Source organism: Anomaloglossus baeobatrachus, chromosome 1 (assembly GCF_048569485.1).
Source record: "Anomaloglossus baeobatrachus isolate aAnoBae1 chromosome 1, aAnoBae1.hap1, whole genome shotgun sequence".
NCBI classification, from domain to species: domain Eukaryota; kingdom Metazoa; phylum Chordata; class Amphibia; order Anura; family Aromobatidae; genus Anomaloglossus; species Anomaloglossus baeobatrachus.
This window is the reverse complement of record NC_134353.1, coordinates 516,837,339-516,863,833: the sequence shown is the minus strand read 5'-3', so window position 1 is coordinate 516,863,833 and position 26,495 is coordinate 516,837,339.

Genomic DNA, 26,495 nt, shown 5'->3' with positions numbered 1-26,495 from the left:
TCCATGAGTTTGCTATAACATTAGCGTAGCAAAATGTGCATGAGGGTGTGATGTAGAGGTGCTAGAAATAGCTTGTCACCAGTGGGGCACTAATGGAATACAACAGCCAGTTCTATGATGCCACAAAATGGCAGTATTTTGTGCTATCATTATAGCTTATTAAAAACAGAGCACGAGGTTGTCATGCAGAGGTGCTGCACATAGATTTGCAGTAGTGTGAATTGACAAAAGTACAATAGCCACGTTTAGGATACAACTAGGTACAGTGAGTGTTTGCTAGTAAAATTGCTTAGTTTAAAAAAGTTGTAGTGTGCAATGCAGGCAGACGTGCTATGCAAATGTCTTTGCACTAGTGGGACTATAGCAAAGTCCAATAGCCACGTATAGGATGCCACTAGGTACACTGAGTGTGTGCTAGTATAATGGCTTCGTTATAATTTGTTGGAGTGTGCAACGCAGGCAGATGCGCTCTGCAAATGTCTTGGCACTAGTGGGACTATAGCAAAGTCCAATAGCCACGTATAGGATGCCACTAGGTACACTGACTGTTTGCTAGTATAATGGCTGAGTTTAAAAAAGTTAGAGTGTGCAATGCAGGCAGACGTGCTGCAAATAACGTTCCAATACTGTGAATTGACAAAAGTACAATAGCCACGTATAGGATGCCACTAGGTACACTGACTGTTTGCTAGTATAATGGCTGAGTTTAAAAAAGTTAGAGTGTGCAATGCAGGCAGACGTGCTGCAAATAACGTTCCAATACTGTGAATTGACAAAAGTACAATAGCCACGTATAGGATGCCACTAGGTACACTGGCTGTTTGCTAGAATAATGGCTGAGTTTAAAAAAGTTAGAGTGTGCAATGCAGGCAGACGTGCTGCAAATAACGTTCCAATACTGTGAATTGACAAAAGTACAATAGCCACGTTTAGGATGCCACTAGGTACACTGACTGTTTGCTAGTATAATGGCTGAGTTTAAAAAAGTTAGAGTGTGCAATGCAGGCAGACGTGCTGCAAATAACGTTCCAATACTGTGAATTGACAAAAGTACAATAGCCACGTTTAGGATGCCACTAGGTACACTGACTGTTTGGTAGTATAATGGCTGAGTTTAAAAAAGTTAGAGTGTGCAATGCAGGCAGACGTGCTGCAAATAACGTTCCAATACTGTGAATTGACAAAAGTACAATAGCCACGTTTAGGATACAACTAGGTACAGTGAGTGTTTGCTAGTATAATGGCTGAGTTTAAAAAAGTTAGAGTGTGCAATGCAGGCAGACGTGCTGCAAATAACGTTCCAATACTGTGAATTGACAAAAGTACAATAGCCACGTTTAGGATACAACTAGGTACAGTGAGTGTTTGCTAGTATAATGGCTGAGTTTAAAAAAGTTAGAGTGTGCAATGCAGGCAGACGTGCTGCAAATAACGTTCCAATACTGTGAATTGACAAAAGTACAATAGCCACGTTTAGGATGCCACTAGGTACACTGACTGTTTGCTAGTATAATGGCTGAGTTTAAAAAAGTTAGAGTGTGCAATGCAGGCAGACGTGCTGCAAATAACGTTCCAATACTGTGAATTGACAAAAGTACAATAGCCACGTTTAGGATGCCACTAGGTACACTGACTGTTTGGTAGTATAATGGCTGAGTTTAAAAAAGTTAGAGTGTGCAATGCAGGCAGACGTGCTGCAAATAACGTTCCAATACTGTGAATTGACAAAAGTACAATAGCCACGTTTAGGATGCCACTAGGTACACTGACTGTTTGGTAGTATAATGGCTGAGTTTAAAAAAGTTAGAGTGTGCAATGCAGGCAGACGTGCTGCAAATAACGTTCCAATACTGTGAATTGACAAAAGTACAATAGCCACGTTTAGGATACAACTAGGTACAGTGAGTGTTTGCTAGTATAATGGCTGAGTTTAAAAAAGTTAGAGTGTGCAATGCAGGCAGACGTGCTGCAAATAACGTTCCAATACTGTGAATTGACAAAAGTACAATAGCCACGTTTAGGATACAACTAGGTACAGTGAGTGTTTGCTAGTATAATGGCTGAGTTTAAAAAAGTTAGAGTGTGCAATGCAGGCAGACGTGCTGCAAATAACGTTCCAATACTGTGAATTGACAAAAGTACAATAGCCACGTTTAGGATGCCACTAGGTACAGTGAGTGTTTGCTAGTATAATGGCTGAGTTTAAAAAAGTTAGAGTGTGCAATGCAGGCAGACGTGCTGCAAATAACGTTCCAATACTGTGAATTGACAAAAGTACAATAGCCACGTTTAGGATGCCACTAGGTACACTGACTGTTTGCTAGTATAATGGCTGAGTTTAAAAAAGTTAGAGTGTGCAATGCAGGCAGACGTGCTGCAAATAACGTTCCAATACTGTGAATTGACAAAAGTACAATAGCCACGTTTAGGATGCCACTAGGTACACTGACTGTTTGCTAGTATAATGGCTGAGTTTAAAAAACTTGGAGTGTGCAATGCAGGCAGATGTGCTCTGCAAATGTCTTAGCACTAGTGGGACTATAGCAAAGTCCAATAGCCACGTATAGGATGCCACTAGGTACAATGAGTGTGTGCTAGTATAATGGCTTCGTTATAATTAGTTGGAGTGTGCAACGCAGGCAGATGCGCTCTGCAAATGTCTTGGCACTAGTGGGACTATAGCAAAGTCCAATAGCCACGTATAGGATGCCACTAGGTACACTGAGTGTTTGCTAGTATAATGGCTTCGTTATAATTAGTTGGAGTGTGTAACGCAGGCAGATGCGCTCTGCAAATGTCTTGGCCCTAGTGGGACTATAGCAAAGTCCAATAGCCACGTATAGGATGCCACTAGGTACACTGAGTGTTTGCTAGTATAATGGCTTAGTTATAATGAGTTGGAGTGTGCAACGCAGGCAGATGCGCTCTGCAAATGTCTTGGCACTAGTGGGACTATAGCAAAGTCCAATAGCCACGTATAGGATGCCACTAGGTACACTGAGTGTTTGCTAGTATAATGGCTTAGTTATAATGAGTTGGAGTGTGCAACGCAGGCAGATGCGCTCTGCAAATGTCTTGGCACTAGTGGGACTATAGCAAAGTCCAATAGCCACGTATAGGATGCCACTAGGTACACTGAGTGTTTGCTAGTATAATGGCTTCGTTATAATTTGTTGGAGTGTGCAACGCAGGCAGATGCGCTCTGCAAATGTCTTGGCACTAGTGGGACTATAGCAAAGTCCAATAGCCACGTATAGGATGCCACTAGGTACACTGAGTGTTTGCTAGTATAATGGCTTCGTTATAATTAGTTGGAGTGTGCAACGCAGGCAGATGCGCTCTGCAAATGTCTTGGCACTAGTGGGACTATAGCAAAGTCCAATAGCCACGTATAGGATGCCACTAGGTACACTGAGTGTTTGCTAGTATAATGGCTTCGTTATAATTAGTTGGAGTGTGCAACGCAGGCAGATGCGCTCTGCAAATGTCTTGGCACTAGTGGGACTATAGCAAAGTCCAATAGCCACGTATAGGATGCCACTAGGTACACTGAGTGTTTGCTAGTATAATGGCTTAGTTATAATGAGTTGGAGTGTGCAACGCAGGCAGATGCGCTCTGCAAATGTCTTGGCACTAGTGGGACTATAGCAAAGTCCAATAGCCACGTATAGGATGCCACTAGGTACACTGAGTGTTTGCTAGTATAATGGCTTCGTTATAATTTGTTGGAGTGTGCAACGCAGGCAGATGCGCTCTGCAAATGTCTTGGCACTAGTGGGACTATAGCAAAGTCCAATAGCCACGTATAGGATGCCACTAGGTACACTGAGTGTTTGCTAGTATAATGGCTTCGTTATAATTAGTTGGAGTGTGCAACACAGGCAGATGCGCTCTGCAAATGTCTTGGCACTAGTGGGACTATAGCAAAGTCCAATAGCCACGTATAGGATGCCACTAGGTACACTGAGTGTTTGCTAGTATAATGGCTTCGTTATAATTAGTTGGAGTGTGCAACGCAGGCAGATGCGCTCTGCAAATGTCTTGGCCCTAGTGGGACTATAGCAAAGTCCAATAGCCACGTATAGGATGCCACTAGGTACACTGAGTGTTTGCTAGTATAATGGCTTAATTATAATGAGTTGGAGTGTGCAACGCAGGCAGATGCGCTCTGCAAATGTCTTGGCACTAGTGGGACTATAGCAAAGTCCAATAGCCACGTATAGGATGCCACTAGGTACACTGAGTGTTTGCTAGTATAATGGCTTAGTTATAATGAGTTGGAGTGTGCAACGCAGGCAGATGCGCTCTGCAAATGTCTTGGCACTAGTGGGACTATAGCAAAGTCCAATAGCCACGTATAGGATGCCACTAGGTACACTGAGTGTTTGCTAGTATAATGGCTTCGTTATAATTTGTTGGAGTGTGCAACGCAGGCAGATGCGCTCTGCAAATGTCTTGGCACTAGTGGGACTATAGCAAAGTCCAATAGCCACGTATAGGATGCCACTAGGTACACTGAGTGTTTGCTAGTATAATGGCTTCGTTATAATTAGTTGGAGTGTGCAACGCAGGCAGATGCGCTCTGCAAATGTCTTGGCACTAGTGGGACTATAGCAAAGTCCAATAGCCACGTATAGGATGCCACTAGGTACACTGAGTGTTTGCTAGTATAATGGCTTCGTTATAATTTGTTGGAGTGTGCAACGCAGGCAGATGCGCTCTGCAAATGTCTTGGCACTAGTGGGACTATAGCAAAGTCCAATAGCCACGTATAGGATGCCACTAGGTACACTGAGTGTTTGCTAGTATAATGGCTTCGTTATAATTAGTTGGAGTGTGCAACGCAGGCAGATGCGCTCTGCAAATGTCTTGGCACTAGTGGGACTATAGCAAAGTCCAATAGCCACGTATAGGATGCCACTAGGTACACTGAGTGTTTGCTAGTATAATGGCTTAGTTATAATGAGTTGGAGTGTGCAACGCAGGCAGATGCGCTCTGCAAATGTCTTGGCACTAGTGGGACTATAGCAAAGTCCAATAGCCACGTATAGGATGCCACTAGGTACACTGAGTGTTTGCTAGTATAATGGCTTCGTTATAATTTGTTGGAGTGTGCAACGCAGGCAGATGCGCTCTGCAAATGTCTTGGCACTAGTGGGACTATAGCAAAGTCCAATAGCCACGTATAGGATGCCACTAGGTACACTGAGTGTTTGCTAGTATAATGGCTTCGTTATAATTAGTTGGAGTGTGCAACACAGGCAGATGCGCTCTGCAAATGTCTTGGCACTAGTGGGACTATAGCAAAGTCCAATAGCCACGTATAGGATGCCACTAGGTACACTGAGTGTTTGCTAGTATAATGGCTTCGTTATAATTAGTTGGAGTGTGCAACGCAGGCAGATGCGCTCTGCAAATGTCTTGGCCCTAGTGGGACTATAGCAAAGTCCAATAGCCACGTATAGGATGCCACTAGGTACACTGAGTGTTTGCTAGTATAATGGCTTAATTATAATGAGTTGGAGTGTGCAACGCAGGCAGATGCGCTCTGCAAATGTCTTGGCACTAGTGGGACTATAGCAAAGTCCAATAGCCACGTATAGGATGCCACTAGGTACACTGAGTGTTTGCTAGTATAATGGCTTAGTTATAATGAGTTGGAGTGTGCAACGCAGGCAGATGCGCTCTGCAAATGTCTTGGCACTAGTGGGACTATAGCAAAGTCCAATAGCCACGTATAGGATGCCACTAGGTACACTGAGTGTTTGCTAGTATAATGGCTTCGTTATAATTTGTTGGGAGTGTGCAACGCAGGCAGATGCGCTCTGCAAATGTCTTGGCACTAGTGGGACTATAGCAAAGTCCAATAGCCACGTATAGGATGCCACTAGGTACACTGAGTGTTTGCTAGTATAATGGCTTCGTTATAATTAGTTGGAGTGTGCAACGCAGGCAGATGCGCTCTGCAAATGTCTTGGCACTAGTGGGACTATAGCAAAGTCCAATAGCCACGTATAGGATGCCACTAGGTACACTGAGTGTTTGCTAGTATAATGGCTTCGTTATAATTTGTTGGAGTGTGCAACGCAGGCAGATGCGCTCTGCAAATGTCTTGGCACTAGTGGGACTATAGCAAAGTCCAATAGCCACGTATAGGATGCCACTAGGTACACTGAGTGTTTGCTAGTATAATGGCTTCGTTATAATTAGTTGGAGTGTGCAACGCAGGCAGATGCGCTCTGCAAATGTCTTGGCACTAGTGGGACTATAGCAAAGTCCAATAGCCACGTATAGGATGCCACTAGGTACACTGAGTGTTTGCTAGTATAATGGCTGAGTTTAAAAAACTTGGAGTGTGCAATGCAGGCAGATGTGCTCTGCTAATGTCTTTGCACTAGTGGGACTATAGCAAAGTCCAATAGCCACGTATAGGATGCCACTAGGTACACTGAGTGTTTGCTAGTATAATGGCTTCGTTATAATTTGTTGGAGTGTGCAACGCAGGCAGATGCGCTCTGCAAATGTCTTGGCCCTAGTGGGACTATAGCAAAGTCCAATAGCCACGTATAGGATGCCACTAGGTACACTGAGTGTTTGCTAGTATAATGGCTGAGTTTAAAAAACTTGGAGTGTGCAATGCAGGCAGATGCGCTCTGCTAATGTCTTTGCACTAGTGGGACTATAGCAAAGTCCAATAGCCACGTATAGGATGCCACTAGGTACACTGAGTGTTTGCTAGTAAAATTGCTTAGTTTAAAAAACTTGGAGTGTGCAATGCAGGCAGATGTGCTCTGCAAATGTCTTTGCACTAGTGGGACTATAGCAAAGTCCAATAGCCACGTATAGGATGCCACTAGGTACACTGAGTGTTTGCTAGTATAATGGCTTAGTTATAATGAGTTGGAGTGTGCAGAGGACAAGAGGGTACAGTGGCAGGATTGTGGTGCTCTGGGTAGAGTAATGGAAGCCTGCCTTTCTATTCCCTCCTAATGGTGAAATGCAGGGAGGAAATCCCTGACCTTGGCTACACAGACGCTGTTGCTGTTTGCAGGACCTGTCACCTATGGCTCTCTGACCCTGCCGGTACGAGCCCTTAAAAGGACTGCTAGAATGTGCTCTCCCTAAGCTGTCTAACGCTGTGTATGCAGCGCATACAGCTGTATCGGCGATAGGACAAAGGACGGAACTGCGACAGTGATGTCTGACACCAAAGACGCAGAAGGCAGATAATGGCGATCGTGAAGAAAATGTCCGGTTTTATAATGCAGGGACATGTGACATGCAGATCCTATCACACATGCCGTTGCTTCTCTGCCTCAAAGTCCACTTAGGTGTGTGTGTGTCTGTGATTGGCTGACATGCTGGCCAGCCCCACAAGACGCGCGCGCTTAGGGAAGGAAGACAAGAAAAAAAAAAAAAAAAAATGGCGATCGCCATTATAGAAACAGCAGTGATCTGAAGGCGCTGTTCACGCACACTATACACTGAAATGTGATAATAGTTTGATTCACAGAGTGACTTACACTATTACAGCAGAAACCAAGCTAAGATTTAGCTGTTTTTTGGCTGCTAGAACCGTTCTCGAACGTTTCTAGAACTATCGAGCTTTTGCAAAAAGCTCGAGTTCTAGTTCGATCTAGAACATGCCCCAAAATCACTCGAGTCTAGAACTGGAGAACCACGAACCACGAACCGCGCTCAACTCTAGTGAGGAGTGTGGGTGCAATGAATCTGCACCCACTCTCCCCGGGTCCACAGCAGCAGAGTCCATGTCGTAACTGTTGCTACCAAAGCTGCAATACCCTGCTCATGATGTAAGGGCATGCCTAATCAGGAGGACTATTCTACATTTCCAAATATTGGTATTTGCTGATATTATTGCTATTCCACCTACTATATATTGGGGATAGGATCTTGGAGATGGAATACCCCTTTAAGTCCAGTTATCCAGCTAAATGAATACTAAACAGAGATCGCTATTTACACATGTTTTCTTGTGGCGTATAATGGATTCTCATGTTTGGTAGTCGTTCAGCAGGGCAACAGAAATAGCAAATCCCTCCATTTGTAAATGTAGTATAGCTCTCCTGATCAACTATGTTCCTTACCTCATGAGCAGGGCATTGCAGTAGCTTATAGATGCATAGTTACCACCACTCACTGTGTCTGAGCACAGAAAGCTGAGCTGACAGCCGCTCTGTGCATGCGGCAGTGTCTATTGTGAAGGAGAGGGCCGCGGGGGATCAACGCTGCACAGGTACCGTGGGACACCGGGGAACACCGGTGGGGTTATAGGGGCTGACCTGGCAGGGCCTGGGGAGGAGTTTTCTGTCGCATGTGTCATGGCTAGAGTTGAGCGCGGTTTGCGGTTCTCCAGTTCGCGGTTCGAGTGATTTTGGGGGGTGTTCTAGTTAGAAGTCGAACTCGAGCTTTTTGTTAAAAGCTCGACAGTTCGAGTTACGGTTCTATCAGCAAAAGCGTGGCTTTTTACAGCTACAGTTTGCAGGGAGCCATCGCTGGCAGCCTGCGGTAAGCTGGTGACCAAGATAAACATCGGGTATTCAAGCAAAGTGCTTTGGTTAGTAACCCGATATTTATCCTAGTTACGTGTGCAGGAGGCCGAAACTTCTCCGCTCAGCTTGCTCCGCCCCCCTCCTGCACCCGGCATGTACACACACATACACACACACACACTCACACTCACCTGTCCCCAGCCATGCAGTCCATAACACTGACATCCTAAGCGCCACATGGCCCTGCTAGGCTCCACCCATTTCACACTCCGCCGCCCGCACACATGGCCCCACTAGGCTCCGCCCACCTGGAACTCTGCACACATGGCCCCGCTAGGCTCCACTCACCTTGCACTCTGCACACATTACCCCGCTAGGCTCCGCCCACCTGGCACTCTGCACACATGGCCCCGCTAGGCTCCACCCACCTGGCACTCTGCACACATCACCCCTGTAAACTCCGCCCACCTGGCACTCTGCACACATTGCCCCACTAGGCTCCGCCCACCTTGAACTTTGCACACATGGCCCCACTAGGCTCCGCCCACCTGGCACTCTGCACACATGGCCCCAACAGGCTCCGCCCACCTGGCAATCTGCACACATGGCCCCGCTAGGCTCTGCCCACCTGGCACTCTGCACACATTACCACGCTAGGCTCCGCCCACCTCACATTCCGCACATTATCCCGCTCGGCTTACCTGCGGTGATGAAGTCCCGCCCTTCCGACCTCAGCGCTGACACTGTCTTCCATGACCGCTGCTTCACATTTGTCACTGCGGCCTGAGACTGTCACTAGCAGTGACATCACAGGCTCTCGCAATACTTGGCTTGGAAGGTCATTGAACTCAGTGACAGGTCTGCTGTCAGCAGTGCAGGAGATTGTCACCGCAGGTAATGTACCTCGCTCCTGACAGCAGCACTTGTCATGCCCTGCAGTGACCTGGGCTGACCTATTGTTGTTAGCTCTGGTCACTGCATGGCTCTCCCAGCCAATGGGGAACATTCTGTTCTTCATGGACTGAGACAGTGACTATAGTATGGATCGTCATGGGAACCCCTTGGATTACAGCAGACCTGGATTTGTTTTTCTTCCTAATAAATTGGTGAAAGAGTGAATGTATTGGGGAGTGTTTTTTCTAATAAAAATGTGTTTGTTGTCTATTTTTTTTTATTACTGACTGGGTTGGTGATATTTGGTATCTGATAGACGCCTGACCTCACCAACCCCAGGGCTTTATGCCAGGTGACATTACACATCTGGTATTAACCCCATATATTACCCCGTTTGCCACCACACCAGGGCACGGGATGAGCTGGGGCAAAGCACCAGGATTGGCACATCTAATGGATGCACCACTTCTGGGGTGGCTGCTGCCTGCTATTTTTAGGCTGGGGAGAGTCCATTAACCATGGACCTCCCTAGTCTGAGAATATCAGACCCCAGCTGTCCGCTTTAGCTTGGCAGGTAATCCAATTTTGGGGGGACCCCAGCATGTTTTTTTATTATTATTTATTTAATTTAAAATACCAGCGTGGGGTGCCCTCAGTTTTGGATTACCAGCCAAGGTGAAGCTGCCAGCTGTGGTCTGCAGGCTGCAGATGTCTGCTTTACCCTAGCTGGCTACAAAAATAGGGGGAACCCCACGTCATTTTTTTTTAAAATGTATTTATTTTTTTGGTAAATAGAAGGCTAAGCACCCCTTAGTGCCACATGAAAGGCACCAAAGGGTGCAAAATTACAAAATGCAGGAGAGTGGGACATTATGTGTCTTTCTGCCATTATAATGACAGAAAAGACTGATATGAAGTGCACAAATTTATGTATTTTCCCTCCCTCAGTCTTTTGGCAGTACGCCAAAAAAACGGAAGGCGCACGTATGACAAACGGATGACATACGGACCGTATACGTGTCAAGCTCCCGATGCCCCGGCACTGCTCCTTATCCACTGATCTGGTCCACGTATCCACCTGTCACGGCTGCCGCTCCCGCTCGTGCTTTCCTGTGTCCTGTCCCCAGTCTCATGTGTCTGACTCATGCTTCTGTTTAGGGTCGGGCCGCACCCACTCACCTGGTCTTATGGGCCCAGCACTGCTGCAGCAGGATATGACATGATGGTGATCTGGGTTTATAAGACTGGCCTTGCCATGTGGGCGGGGCCTGATCAACGTGTCTTGTAAGCCTTGTCTTGAAAGCTAGGTGCTCAGGTCCCCCTTGTGCCGTGTCCTGTGATCAATACTATTGCCTGACATTCCTACCCTTGCACTGTCTCCAGGACCTCTGAAGCCCCTGTGACTGTTCTACCCATCCCCTGTGGGACACAGTCCCTGCCACGCTACTGCTCCGGCTACCATGCACCCAGGCCTTCGGTGGGGTGCACCGCCCAGTGGATCCACCACCTGGACCTAACAATACGGAACGGAAACGGATGCCGTATGGATGCACCCGTGAAAAAACAGACCGTTTTTTTCGTACCGCAAAAAAGGATCGGTCGTGTGAATGTAGCCTTATTCTAATCTGCCGTTTATAAACAGAAGGCAGAAATAAGTGAATAACGCCCCCCAGCGTCAGAAGATTTCCGGGGTTTTAGGGGTAGCTGAGACCCTGGAGATCATGATTCAGGCCGTTTTTTCCGGTCCCCACTCACGTGATCACCAGTATACACCGTATACCAGTGATCATGTTACAGTAAATAACAGTGCCGGTAAAAAGTTATTTATCTCCAATCTGGCATGAACAAACATGTCAGATGGGAGATAAATCTCCTCCTCGGTCCCCTTCGGTCCCCTGGTGTCGCCAAAGTGCCCCCCCAACACCCTCCCGAAAATCCAAGATGGGCACGCGCACAGCAGCGCGCCGGCCGCATTCACCCTACTCCTCTGATTTCTGTCGCATGTGCCATGACACATGCGACAGAAAACTCCTCCCCAGGCCATGCAAGGTCACCCCCTATAACCCCACCGGTGTTCCCCGGTTTCCCACGGTACCTGTAAAGCGTTGATCCCCCGCGGCCCTATCCTTCACAATAGACGCTGCCAAATGCACAGAGCAGCTGTCAACTCAGCTTCCTGTGTTCAGACACAGTGAGTGGTGGTAACCATGCCTCTGTAAGCTACTGCAATGCCCTGCTCATGAGGTAAGGAACATAGTTGATCAGGAGAGTTATACTACATTTACAAATGGAGGGATTTGCTATTTCTGTTGCCCTGCTGAACGACTACCAAACATGAGAGTCCGTTATACGCCACAAGAAAACATGTCTAAATAGCGAGCTCTGTTTAGTATTCATTCAGCTGGATAACTGGACTTAAAGGGGTATTCCATCTCCATGATCCTATCCCCAATATATAGTAGGTGGAATAGCAATAATATCAGCAAATACCAATATTTGGAAATGTAGAATTGTTCTCCTGATTAGGCATGCCCTTACCTCATGAGCAGGACATTGCAGCTTTGGTAGCAACAGTTACGACATGGACTCTGCTGCTGTGGATCCGGGGAGAGTGGGTGCAGATTCATTGCACCCACACTCCTCACATGGAGGGTCTGCACTCCTACAAAATGGGGGATACTGAGCGTGTCTCCCCATATTCTAGACCAGGGGTGGGCAATTAATTTTTCCATGGGGCCACATAAGAAATTGGGATGGTTTTAAAGGGTAGGACTAATATAATTACCTCGGTTCTACATCATTTATATATATATATATATATATATATATATATATATATATAATGATGTAGAACCGAGTTAGTTATAGTAGTCCGACATCATATATATATATATATATATATATATATATATATATATATATGTATATGTGTATGTATATGTGTATATGTATGTATGTATATATATATATATATATATATATATATATGTATATATCTGTATGTAAATATATATATATATATATATATATATATATATATATATATGTATATATGTATATATGTGTGTGTGTGTATAAGTGTGTGTGTATATGTGCATGTATATGTATGTGTGTATGTGTGTGTATGTGTGTGCATGAATGTGTGTATGTATGTGTATGCATGTGTGTATATATGTGTGTGTGTATATACACACACACAGCTGGGCCACCTACATACAAGCACGCATGCACACATGCACACACACACACACAGACAGGCCTCCTACATGCGCACACACACACACACACAGCCAGTCCTCCTATACACATGCATACATACACACACACATACACAGCCAGGCCTCCTATACACATGCATACATATACAAACACACAGCCAGGCCTCCGACATGTGCACACACACTCACACACACACACACACAGCCCTCCTACATACATACATACACACACACACAGCCCTCCTACATACATACATACATACATACACACACACACACACACACACACACACACACACACACACAGCCCTCCTACATACATACATGCATACACACTCACACACACACACACACACACAGCCCTCCTACATACAGTGCCTACAAGTAGTATTCAACCCCCAGCAGATTTAGCAGGTTTACACATTCGGAATTAACTTGGCATTGTGATATTTGGACTGTATATCAGCCTGGAAGTGTGAAATGCACTGCAGCAAAAAAGAATGTTATTTCTTTTTTTTTTTTTTTTAAATTGTGAAAAGTTTATTCAGAGGGTCATTTATTATTCAACCCCTCAAACCACCAGAATTCTGTTTGGTTCCCCTAAAGTATTAAGAAGTATTTCAGGCACAAAGAACAATGAGCTTCACATGTTTGGAATAATTATCTCTTTTTCCAGCCTTTTCTGACTAATTAAGACCCTCCCCAAACTTGTGAACAGCACTCATACTTGGTCAACATGGGAAAGACAAAGGAGCATTCCAAGGCCATCAGAGACAAGATCGTGGAGGGTCACAAGGCTGGCAAGGGGTACAAAACCCTTTCCAAGGAGTTGGGCCTACCTGTCTCCACTGTTGGGAGCATCATCCGGAAGTGGAAGGCTTATGGAACTACTGTTAGCCTTCCACGGCCTGGACAGCCTTTGAAAGTTTCCACCCGTGCCGAGGCCAGGCTTGTCCGAAGAGTCAAGGCTAACCCAAGGACAACAAGGAAGGAGCTCCGGGAAGATCTCATGGCAGTGGGGACATTGGTTTCAGTCAATACCATAAGTAACGTACTCCACCGCAATGGTCTCCGTTCCAGACGAGCCCGTAAGGTACCTTTATTTTCAAAGCGTCATGTCAAGGCTCATCTACACGTTTGCTCATGATCACTTGGAGGACTCTGAGACAGACTGGTTCAAGGTTCTCTGGTCTGATGAGACCAAGATCGAGATCTTTGGTGCCAACCACACACGTGACGTTTGGAGACTGGATGGCACTGCATACGACCCCAAGAATACCATCCCTACAGTCAAGCATGGTGGTGGCAGCATCATGCTGTGGGGCTGTTTCTCAGCCAAGGGGCCTGGCCATCTGGTCCGCATCCATGGGAAGATGGATAGCACGGCCTACCTGGAGATTTTTGCCAAGAACCTCCGCTCCTCCATCAAGGATCTTAAGATGGGTCGTCATTTCATCTTCCAACAAGACAATGACCCAAAGCACACAGCCAAGAAACCCAAGGCCTGGTTCAAGAGGGAAAAAATCAAGGTGTTGCAGTGGCCTAGTCAGTCTCCTGACCTTAACCCAATTGAAAACTTGTGGAAGGAGCTCAAGATTAAAGTCCACATGAGACACCCAAAGAACCTAGATAACTTGGAGAAGATCTGCATGGAGGAGTGGGCCAAGATAACTCCAGAGACCTGTGTCGGCCTGATCAGGTCTTATAAAAGACGATTATTAGCTGTAATTGCAAACAAGGGTTATTCCGCAAAATATTAAACCTAAGGGTTGAATAATAATTGACCCACACTTTTATGTTGAAAATTTATTAAAATTTAACTGAGCAACATAACTTGTTGGTTTGTAAGATTTATGCATTTGTTAATAAATCCTGCTCTTGTTTGAAGTTTGCAGGCTCTAACTTATTTGCATCTTATCAAACCTGCTAAATCTGCAGGGGGTTGAAGACTACTTGTAGGCACTGTACATACTAGTGATGTGTCGGTCGCGAACGATCCGACACGAAGATCCGGCTCCCTGCTGTGAACGACAGGAGCCGGATCGCCGGTGTGAGCCACTTAAATATCTAAATGGCTCTTTTCGCCGTCAAAACCCCGCCCACCCGCGGCTAAACTCCGCCTACTCAGCAATCTAATTGGCTGCTTGTAAGTGGGCGGGGCTTTGGTGGCGTTACTATAATCTTAAATATGTGTTCACCTGGGGTGAACACATATTTAATTAGGAGCCGAGAACGATCTGAAAGATCCGGCTCTTTTTAGTGAGCGGAGCCATGGGAACCGGATCACTAAAAAGGGCCGGACTGCCCATCACTATATACACACACACACACACACACACACACAGCCCTCCTACATACACACAAACACACACACACACACAGGCCAGGCCTCCTACATACATACACACAGCCAGGCCTCCTATACACATGCATACATATATACACGCACACACACACATACACACAACCACGTATTTACCTTAAAAAAAAAGGGTCTGTACATGCAGTGGAGCCGGCCTCAGCGGAGAGCAGAAGCAGGAATTCAGGAATCAGCTTCTTTGAAGTAAAGCTCTGGCCCCGCCCCCAGGTCTGCTCCGTATGAGAGGCTGAATGCAGCTTCCGTAAAGCATTGTGTGTGCAGCTGCCGGCCTCCTGTCACTGCAGACAGGGAGCTTCAGGGCTGGAGCGGCCACACACACCAATGAGACAGATAGCCGGGCGACCCCCCTCCCCCCATTGTCCCCGCAGGTTATTAGTAACCACACACCTCTCCCTTCTTACTGTCCCTCCTCAGGCACCTCCGTATGTGCCCCCCGCTGAGCTGCTTCTCTTTTGCATGCCCAGGCTGCGCCGATGCTGTATTCCTAGGAGGCCCTGGCTGCGGCAGCTTCTTTTCCTGCCGGGTGTGAACTTTTCAAATGACACACGCGTGCCGTACTGACGACATCAGGGCGCACATGTGTCACACAGAGCATCTGCCGAGCAGGGAACAGAGGACAGATTCCTGTGTTCCGCTGCCTGCACTGTGCAGCGCTGCAGGATCTGTTCCCTGCATGGCACGCAGCCTGTGATGACGGCGATCTGACCAGGGACCTCCCCGGAGCCTGGAGCTCCGTCAACAGGTCAGATTGCTCTCATCACTGACCGGCCAGCAAGGACGCCCTGAAACAGGCGGGCCGGTCACAGAGAGTAGGCAGGCCGGATGTGGCCCGAGGGCCGTCCATTGCCCAGGTCTGTTCTAGACGGTCCAGAGTCATCGTGGTACCCCCTTATTTTTTTTCCATACAATAAATTGGTGAAAGAGGGAATGCTTTGGGGAGTGTTTTTTCAAATACATTTTTTTTTGTCTATTTGTTTTGTTAGTGCTGACAGTTTGTGATGTCGGGTATCTGATAGACGCAAGGACATCACAAACTGCTGGGCTTGATGTCAGGTGACTTTACAGCTAGTATCAACCCCATTTATTACCCCGTTTGCCACCGCACCAGGGCACGAGATGAGCTGGGGTGAAGCGCCAGGATTGGCGCATCTAGTGGATGCGCCACGTCTGGGGTGCCTGTGGCCTGCTATTTTTAGGCTGTGAAGGCCCAATAACTATGGACCTTCCCACCCTGAGAATACCAGACCACAGCTGTCCGCTTTACCTTGACTGGTGATCCAATTTGGGGGGGACCCTACTTTTTTTTGTAATTATTAATATTTATAAAATAATTATAAAAAAAAGAGCCTAGGGTGACCTCCACATTGGATCCCCAACCACGGTAAAGCTGCCAGCTGTGGTTTTCAGGCTACAGCCGTCTGCTTTACCCTAGCTGGCTATCAAAAATAAGGGGACCAAACGTCATTTTTTTCAACTATTTTTTTAAATAAAAAAAATTAGAGGGCTTCCCTGTATTTTGATTGCTAGCCAAGGTAATGCCAGGCAGATGGGGGTGCCTTCCCATAGCTGTCTGCTTTATCTGTGCTGAGAATCAATACTACCACGGAGCGCTACGTCATTTTTTTTAAAGAATATTTTTTACAGCACTGTCATGTCCAGCAATCAAAATACACGGAAGCCCTTTTTTTTAGTTATTTAAATAAATAATTAAAAAATTTATATATGGGCACCCGCTGCATTTTTTGTATTGCTAACTAAGGGTAATCAAAGCAGCTACTGGCTGCTAAACCCCACTGCTTGGTGTTACCTTCACTGGCAATGGAAAATCCAGGGAAGCATTTTTTATTTTTGTTGCCAAAAAACTGCAAAAAAAATGATGTGAGCTTCGCCATATTTTTGTATGCTAGCCAGATACAGCAGGCACCTTCGAGCTGCCCACAAACCCCAGCTGCCTATTTGTACCCGGCTGGGAACTACAAATATAGGGAAGTCCTTTTTTTAATTATTTCATGAATTCCATGAAATAATTAAAAAAAAAAAACGATGTAGGCTTCGACCCATTTTTATGTCTAGCCGGGTACAACTAGGCAGCTGGGGATTGGATCCGCAGCACAGGTTAGCCCGAGCTTTCTGGGCCCCTCTGCTGCGAATTGCAGTCCGCAGCCGCCCCAGAAAATGGTGCTCTCATTGAAGCGCCATCATCTGGCGCTGTATCCAACTCTTCCAGCTGCCCTGATGCCGGTGGCTTGTTGGGTAATAATGATTTCAGTTGATAATATACAGCTAGGCCTTACCCCATTATTACCCAGCGAACCACCCTTCACCAGGTCAGCTGGAAGAGTTGGATACAGCGCCAGAAGATGGCGCTTCTATGAAAGTGCCATTTTCTGAGGTGGCTGCAGACTGCAATTCGCAGCAGAGGGGCACAGAAAGCTCAGGCCAACCTGTGCTGCGGATTCCAATCCCCAGCTGCCTAGTTGTACCTGGCTGGACACAAAAATATGGCGAAGCCTATGTCATTTGTTTTCTAATTATTTCATGAAATTCATGAAATAATAAAAAAAGGGCTTCCCTTTATTTTTGGATCCCATCCGGATACAAATAGGCAGCTGGGGGTTGAGGGCAGCCCGTAGCTGCCTGCTGTACCTGGCTAGCATACAAAAATATGGCGAAGCCCACATAATTTTTTTTCAGGGAGCAAAAAACTTCTGCATACAGTCCTGGATGGAGTACGCTGAGCCTTGTAGTTCTGCAGCGGGAATCGGAAAAAACGGCCTGAATCATGATCTCCAGGGTCTCAGCTACCCCTAAAACCCCAGAGATTTTCTGATGCTGGGGGGCACTGTTCACTTATTTCTGCCTGCTGTTTATAAACGGCAGATTAGAATAAGGCTACATTCACACAACCGATCCGTTTTTGCGGTCCGCAAAAAATGGTCTGTTTTTTTCACGGGTGCATCCATGTGGCATCCGTTTCCGTTCCGTATTGTTAGGTCCGGGTGGTGGATCCACTGGGCCGTGCACCCCACCGGAGGTCTGGGTGCACAGTAGCCGGAGCACTAGCATGGCAGGGACTGCGTCCCACAGGGGATGGGTAGAACAGTCACTTGGGCTTCAAAGTTCCTGGAGACAGTGCAGGAATCTGGCACAGGTGCCGGGTAGGAATGTCAGGCAATAGTATTGATCACAGGACACGGCACAAGGGGAACCTGAGCACCTAGCTTTCAAGACAAGGCTTACAAGACACGTTGATCAGGCCCCGCCCACATGGCAAGACCAGTCTTATATACCCAGCACAGCCTCATGTCATATCCTGCTGCAGCAGTGCTGGGCCCATAAGACAAGGGGAGTGGGCGCGGCCCGACCCTATACAGAAGCATGAGTCAGACATATGAGACTGGGGCCAGGACACAGGAAAGCACGAGCGGGAGCGGCAGCCGTGACCGGTGGACACATGGACCGGATCAGTGGGTAAGGAGCGGTGCTGTGCAGGTGCGACCGGATCAGTGGGTAAGGAGTGGTGCCGAGGCATTGGGAGCATGACACGTATAAGGTCCATATGTCATCCGTTTGTCATCCGTGCACCTTCCGTTTCTTTTGCGTACTGCCAAAAAACTCAAGGAGGGAAAATACATAAATTTGTACACTTCATATCATTCTTTTCTGTCATTATAATGGCAGAAAGACACATAATGTCCCACTCTCCTGCATTTTGTAATTTTGCACCCTTTAGTGCTTTTCTTGTGGCACTAAGGGGTGCTTTGCCTTGTATTTACCAAAAAAATAAATAAATTTAAAAAAAAAAATAACGTTGGGTTCCCTCTATTTTTGTAGCCAACTAGGGTAAAGCAGACAGCTGCAGCCTGCAGGCCACAGCAGCAGCTTCACCTTGGCTGGTAATCCAAAACTGAGGGCACCCCACGCTGTTATTTTAAATTAAATAAATAATAAAAAAAAAACCACTTTGGGGGCCCCCCAAAATTGGATTACCAGCCAAGCTAAAGCGGACAGCTGGGGTCTAATATTCTCAGACTAGGGAGGTCCATGGTTATTGGACTCTCCCCAGCCTAAAAATAGCCAGCTGCAGCCGCCCCAGAAGTGGCGCATCCATTAGATGTGCCAATCCTGGTGCTTTGCCCCAGCTCATCCCGTGCCCTGGTGCGGTGGCAAACGGGGTAATATATGGGGTTAATACCAGATGTGAAATGTCACCTGGCATCAAGCCCTGGGGTTGGTGAGGTCAGGCGTCTATCAGATACCCGACATCACCAACCCAGTCAGTAATAAAAAAAAAAATAGACGACAAACACATTTTTATTTGAAAAAACACTCCCCAATACATTCCCTCTTGAAATCCAGTTCTGCTGTAATATAAGGGGTTCCCATGACGATCCATACCATAGTCACTGTTACAGTCCATGAAGAACAGAATGTTCCCCAATGGCTGGGAGAGCAATGCAGTGACCTGAGCTAACATCAATAGTTCAGCCCAGGTCACTGCAGGGCATGACAAGTGCTGCTGTCAGGAGCGAGGTACATTACCTGCGGTGACGGTCTCCTGCACTGCTGACAGCAGACCTGTCACTGAGTTCAATGACCTACACAGCCAAGTATCGCGAGAGCCTGTGACGTCACTGCTAGTGACAGTCTCAGGCCGCAGTGACAGATGTGAAGCGGCAGCCATGGAGGACAGTGACAGCGCTGAGGTCGGGAGGGCGGGACTTCATCACCGCAAGTAAGCCGAGCGGGGTAATGTGTGCGGAGTGCCAGGTGGGCGGAGCCTAGCGGGGCAATGTGTGCAGAGTGCCACGTGGGCGGAGACTAGCAGGGCCATGTGTGCAGAGTGCCAGGTGAGCGGAGTCTAGCGGGGCCATGTGTGCGGAGTGCCAGGTGGGTGGAGCCTAGCGGTGCCATGTGTGCATAGTGCCAGGTGGGTGGAGCCTAGCGGGGTAATGTGTGCAGAGTGCCAGGTGGGCGGAGCCTAGCGGGGTAATGTATGCAGAGTGCCAGGTGGGCAGAGCCTAGCGGAGCCATGCGTGCAGATTGCCAGCTGGGCAGACCCTAGCGGGGCCATGTGTGCAGAGTGCCAGGTGGGTGGAGCCTAGTGGGTCTATGTGTGCAGTGTACCAGGTGGGCGTAGCTTAGCAGGGTAATGTGTGCAGAGTGCCAGGTGGGCGGAGCCTAGGGGGGCCATGTGTGCAGAGTGCCAGGTGGGTGGAGCCTAGCGGGGTAATGTGTGCAGAGTGCCAGGTGGGCGGAGCCTAGCGGGGTGATGTGTGCAGAGTCCCAGGTGGGCGGAGCCTAGCGGGGTAATGTGTGCAGAGTGCCAGGTGGGCGGAGGCTAGCGGGGCCATGTGTACAGAGTGCCAGGTGGGCGGAGCCTAGCGGGGCCATGTGTGCAGATTGCCAGGTGGGCAAAGGCTAGCGGGGCCATGTGTGCAGAGTGCCAGATGGGCAGAGCCTAGAGGATCAATGTGTGCAGAGTGCCAGGTGGGCGGAGCCTAGGGGGGCCATGTGTGCAGAGTGCCAGGTGGGTGGAGCCTAGCGGGGTAATGTGTGCAGAGTGCCAGGTGGGCGGAGCCTAGCGGGGTGATGTGTGCAGAGTGCCAGGTGGGCGGAGCTTAGCGGGGTAATGTGTGCAGAGTGCCAGGTGGGCGGAGGCTAGCGGGGCCATGTGTACAGAGTGCCAGGTGGGCGGAGCCTAGCGGGGCCATGTGTGCAGATTGCCAGGTGGGCAAAGGCTAGCGGGGCCATGTGTGCAGAGTGCCAGATGGGCAGAGCCTAGAGGGTCAATGTGTGCAGAGTGCCAGATGGGCAGAGCCTAGAGGGGTAATGTGTGCAAAGTGCCAGGTGGGTGGAGCCTGTTGGGGCCATGTGTGTAGAGTGTCAGGTGGGCAGAGCCTAGCGGGGCCATGTGTGCAGAGTGCCAGGTGGGCGGAGCCTAGCCGGGTAATGTGTCCAGAGTGCCAGGTGAGTGGAGCCTAGCGGGGCCATGTGTGCAGAGTGTCAGGAGGATGGAGCCTAGCGGGGCTATGTGTGCAGAGTGTCAGGTGGGTGGAGCCTAGTGGGGTAATGTGTCCAGAGTGCTAGGTGGGCGGAGCCTAGAGGGGTAATGTGTGCAGAGTGCCAGGTGGGCAGAGCCTAGTGGGCCATGTGTGCAGAGTGCAGGTGGGCGGAGCCTAGTGGTGCCATGTGTGCAGAGTGCCAGGTGGGCAGAGCCTAGCAGGGTAATGTGTCCAGAGTGCCAGGTGGGTGGAGCCTAGCAGGGTAATATGTGCAGAGTGCCCGGTGGGCAGAGCCTAGCAGGGTAGTGTGTGCAGAGTTCCAGGTGGGTGGAGCCTAGCAGGGCCATGTGTGCAGAGTGCCAGGTGGGCGGAGCCTAGCAAACCATGTCTGCAAAGTGCCAGGTGGGCGGAGCCTGGAGCAGTCATGTGTGTAGAGTTCCAGGTGGGCGGTGCTTAGCGGGCCATGTGTGCAGAGTGCCGGGTGGGCGGAGCCTATAGGGGCCATGTGTGCAGAGTTCCAGGTGGGTGGAGCCTAGCGTGGCCATGTGTGCAGAGTGCCATGTGGTGGCATCCTAGCGGGGCCATGTGGGCGGAGCCTAGCGGGGTAATGTGTGCAGAGTGCCAGGTGGGCGGTGCCTTGCGGGGTAATGTGTGCAGAGTGCCAGGTGGGCGAAGCCTAGCGGGGCCATGTGTGCAGAGTGCCACGTGGGCAGAGCCTAGCGGGGCCATGTGTGCGGGCGGCGGAGTGTGAAGTGGGTGGAGTATAGCGGGGCCATGTGGCGCTGAGGACGTCAGTGTCGTGGACTGCATGGCTGGGGACAGGTGAGTGTGAGTGTGTGTGTGTGTGTGTATGTATGTGTACATGCCGCGTGCAGGAGGGGGGTGGAACGAGCTGAGCGGGGAAGTGTTGTCTTTCTGCACATGTAACTAGGATAAATATCGGGTTACTAAACAAAGCACTTTGCTTGGATACCCGATGTTTATCTTGGTTTCCAGCTTCTGGCAGGCTGCCAGCGATATCTCCCTGCACACTGTAGCTGTAAAAAGCCCTGCTTTTGCTGCTAGAACCGTTCTCGAACGTAACTCGAACTGTCGAGCTTTTAGCAAAAAGCTCGAGTTCGAGTTCTAACTAGAACACCCCCCAAAATCACTCGAACTGCGAACTGGAGAACCGTGAACCGCGCTCAACTTTATTGTGAACATTCCGATATTAATTCTTTCAATCTTTAGAGGTATCTTGTCTGCTGCTAAGGTCCTTAGATGCATTCACAGAGTACTTGCCGGCCAATGGAGCGAGTTAGTCGTAGCAGGTATTACCAGCAGGGTAAAAACTAGAAGGACAAAACTAATGTCCTAACTAAGAAACAGGAAAGCAGTGAAGATAGTTGTCTAGATTTAACCATATAGACAGAACTAATGAAAGAATCAACTGAAGCAAGCCCTGTGATTGGTCTCTGAAAATGGTATTCCTGACCTTCTTGCCATTGGTCATGTGATGTCATTTGAGCACGTCTTATTTATAATTATCTCTTCCTCCTCCAATTTAAGCGCTATGCACTTAATAATTTCTTGGGATCTGACATCATATCCAGATGGTGCTGAAGCATTGTGAGGTAAGTTTGTAACAATACAAATTAAACTAGAAAATGACCAAACAAGTATCGGAAATAAAATCTATAGTATATTTTCATTATTTGATAAGTAGCCATTAGATTGATACACTTAGAATTCTATAAAACAGTTTAAAACTGTCTCCACACATATGGTGGCCATATTAGTTCTGTCCTTTCAAACCTGTATAAATCACTTACCAACATGAAACATCAACAAAATTCCATTACACCATTCATAATTTGATGTAGGAGCTAGAGATGATCGAGTCAATGAATATCAAATTTGAGTCGAACTTTATTGCTGGAAGAATTTTATAGCTAAAAAAGACAAAAGTATTCTAGGCGAACAGAAAAATATATTTGCAAGTTTTCAGATCACAGAGTCTGCTTCATGAGAGTCTGCATGATAAAGGAATGAGTAAGAAAAGAGTACAACATTTAAGAAATGTTCTAAAAAGACAAGAAGATGATAAAGATTGTGGAAGATACAATTCAAATGTTCAAGTGAATTCAAACAATTTGCGATTCAATTCATGCAACTTGACAAAAGAATGCTCACCTCCTTTATACACATTATAGAAGATCGCAAAAGTTAGTATAGGCTATAATGACTTCTGGCTAATGACATCACATGATGTAGTGCAGCCAGTCAGGTGAGACTATAATACCCAGTGTAAAATCCTAAGCAGGTAATGTAGCAGCCATTATACATTGATTTTAGGATAGTGAGAGAACATCAGAGGTCACAGCTCAGCAACAGAGAAAGAAAGAGAAAGCAGTAAAAAATGCAATGTCTTCTATAACTGATAAGTGTAGTAGAGATGAGTAGTGGCGTAAATAGAGCTCGGTGGGCCCCAATACAACATTTGGACCTGCCCTCCAAGCTTTCCTATATTTTGCTATACATGTTTGCCTCAGCACTCAGCTTTCCCATGCTCCACTATCCAACTTCCCGCATCCCCCAGCTCTCCCATGCTTATCTATCCATCTTTCCTTCAGAAGCCGTCTTTCCCATGCTCTGCTATACATATTTCCCTCAGCACCCAGCTTTCCCATACTCTGCTATACATCTTTCCCTCAGCACGCAGCTTTCACATATCAAAGGATGAAAAAGCTGTGGGCTGAGAGAAAGATATCTAACAGAGCATGTGTTATGTGGAGTACAGTTAGAGCAAAACTAATAACAGCTTTATTGTCTCCCAAGGTCCTCTGGGAAGATAGCACTGCCACAGATAGACAAGCAGCCGGAAAGCACAACTTCAGTGGAAAACAAAAATACAATCGGGGGTGTTAGCAGCACACCACCGAGTACTGGATCTCTCCTGTTAGCAGCACAGGGAATCCTGCAGGAAACCGTCCATGTGCATAGGGTGCAGACCGGGTCAGTTGGTGCAGCCCAGTTAGCTTTAATTGGTTCATCCTTTCAACAAGACCGTTAGTCTCCGGATGGTAGGAGGTGGAGAGATTCAGCTCTATCTCCAACAGGGAGCAGACATCTCTCCAGAACCAGGAGGCAAACTGAGGTCACTAACAATCTTGTCTGGCATCCCATGCAAGCGGAAGATGTCCTTGATGAATAGGGATGCCAGTGCCCCAGAGCTCAGTAAATGTGGCAGATGGATAAAATGAACCATCTTAGAAAAAGAGTCAGTCACCACCCAGATGATCTCATTGCCCTTGGACTTGGGCAGGTCCCCAACTAAGTCCATCCCCACTATCTCCCAAGGGCAGTCAGAACCCGGGTTTAGATGCAACGGGCCTGCGGGTCTCTGCCCGTAAGGATGGTTGGTGGCACACGACATACATGCCTGGACGTATTCTTGCATGTCCTGTGCGAGTCATGGCCACCAAAAGAATCTCTCTAAGAGTTCCTGTGTTCTCTTGGCTTTGAAGTGACCTCCTAGCTTGGAAGTGTGGGTCCAAGTTAAGGCTAAGTTCCCACACTGCGTTTTTTCAACGCTGCGTTTTTGTGCTTTTTTGCCGCAAAAAAAAAAACGCATGAGTTTTTGGCTGCGTTTTGCTGTGTTTTTGCTTACTGCGTTTTTATGTGTTTTTTATTAGTGAACATTGTCATTAAAGATTGTTGAAAAAAAAAAAGAAAAAAGGTCTGATGTCATTTCCTTCTTCAATATGTTCTTCATTCTCCACTAGTGTATGCCGGAGAGCAGACAGCTGCAGAACTAAAAGGCTCAGCATGCTCCATCCAGGACTGTATGCTGGAGGGAAAGTCAGGGGGAGCAGACCTACAAGGCTCAGCATACTCCATCCACTAGTGGATGCAGGCGAGCAGACAGCAACTGCAGAACTACAAAGCTCAGCATCCTCCATCCAACAGTGTATGCAGGAGAGCAGACAGCAGCTGCCGAACTACAAGGCTCAGCATCCTCCTTCCAGGACTGTATGCAGGATTTCTTTGCCCTCCAAAAAAATTACATGGGCTTCGCCATATTTTTGTATGCTAGCCAGGTACAGCAGGCAGATATGGGCTGCCCCCATCCCCCAGCTGCCTATTTGTACCAGGCTGGGAACCAAAAATATAGGGAAGTACTTTTTTTAAATTATTTCATGAATTTCATGAAATAATTAAAAAAAAAATGACGTGGGCTTTGCCCAATTTTTGTGTCCAGCCAGGTACAACTAGGCAGATGGGGATTGTAATCCACAATGCAGGGTGCCCAAGCTTTCTGGGCACCCCCACTGTGAATTGCAGTCCGCAGCCACCCCAGAAGATAGCGCTTTCATAGAAGCGCCATCTTCTGGCGCTGTATCCAACTCTTCCAGCTGCCCTGATGCCGGGTGGCTCGCTGGGTAATAATGGGGTTAGGGATAGCTGTGTATTATCAACTGGTCCTAAGCTCGAAATTCATGGTGTCACGCCAATATTAGACATGGCCACCATGAATTTCTAGTAAAGATAAAAAAAACCACAACTCATTATTAGAAATAAAACGCAACGCAATTAGTGACTCCATCTTTATTGAAATAAAGAACCCCTCTCCGCAGTAATCCTGGGTCAAGGGTCCCGTGCAGTCCAATCCGGATCCAATATCATCTGATTGGTTTGCTGGAAGGCAGAGCGATCAGATGATGTGTCAGGTTCAAGGGCCTGAATCACATGACACAGCAGCTGACTGTATAAACAGCTTTTATACAATCAGCTGATGCATCAGTGCAAAAAAAAAAAAAACACACTTCTGTGCAGCATTGGACTGGCTACCGGAGTAATTTCCAGTAATGCCGGGCCTGGATTCAGGTACCTGCACTGCACTCCGGAGTTCTCACCTGAGCTCCAGAGTGCAGCCTGGACTGTACAGCGAGCGCTGAGTGACTGACTCCCCGACACCTGCGGTTCAGTTCATGACAGCTGCAGACATCCCGGGCTAATCTCCGGTGCTCTCACCTGAACTCCAGAGATCACCTCGGCCTGTCTGCAGCTGTCATGAACTGACTAAAAGCGCCGGGGAATCAGTAACTCAGCGCTCGCTCGCTGTACAGTCTAGGCTGATGCATCAGTGCAGAAAAAAAAACTACACATGTCCGTGCTGACTCCCGCGTCCGACCGCTGCAGGTGCTGCCGGTAATCAGCTGATGAAGTCTCCCGACGGCATCAGCTGATAGCTGGCCCGGCGGTAAAAAGCCGGCGTCACCGCGAGACTTACGATCAGCTGATGCGTCAGGTGACCGCATCAGGTGGTCACCGCCAGGTCCTCACCCCCAGGTCCTGTAGCTATCTTACGTGCCTGGGAGCTGGAACACAGCCGGAGCGGGGGTGGCGGTATCGGGAAGAGGAGCTGGGAGCGGACATGGCACCGGGAGTTTGCAGACAGGTGAGTATGACATTTTTCTACTGTTCACTTTTGATTTAGCAGCCT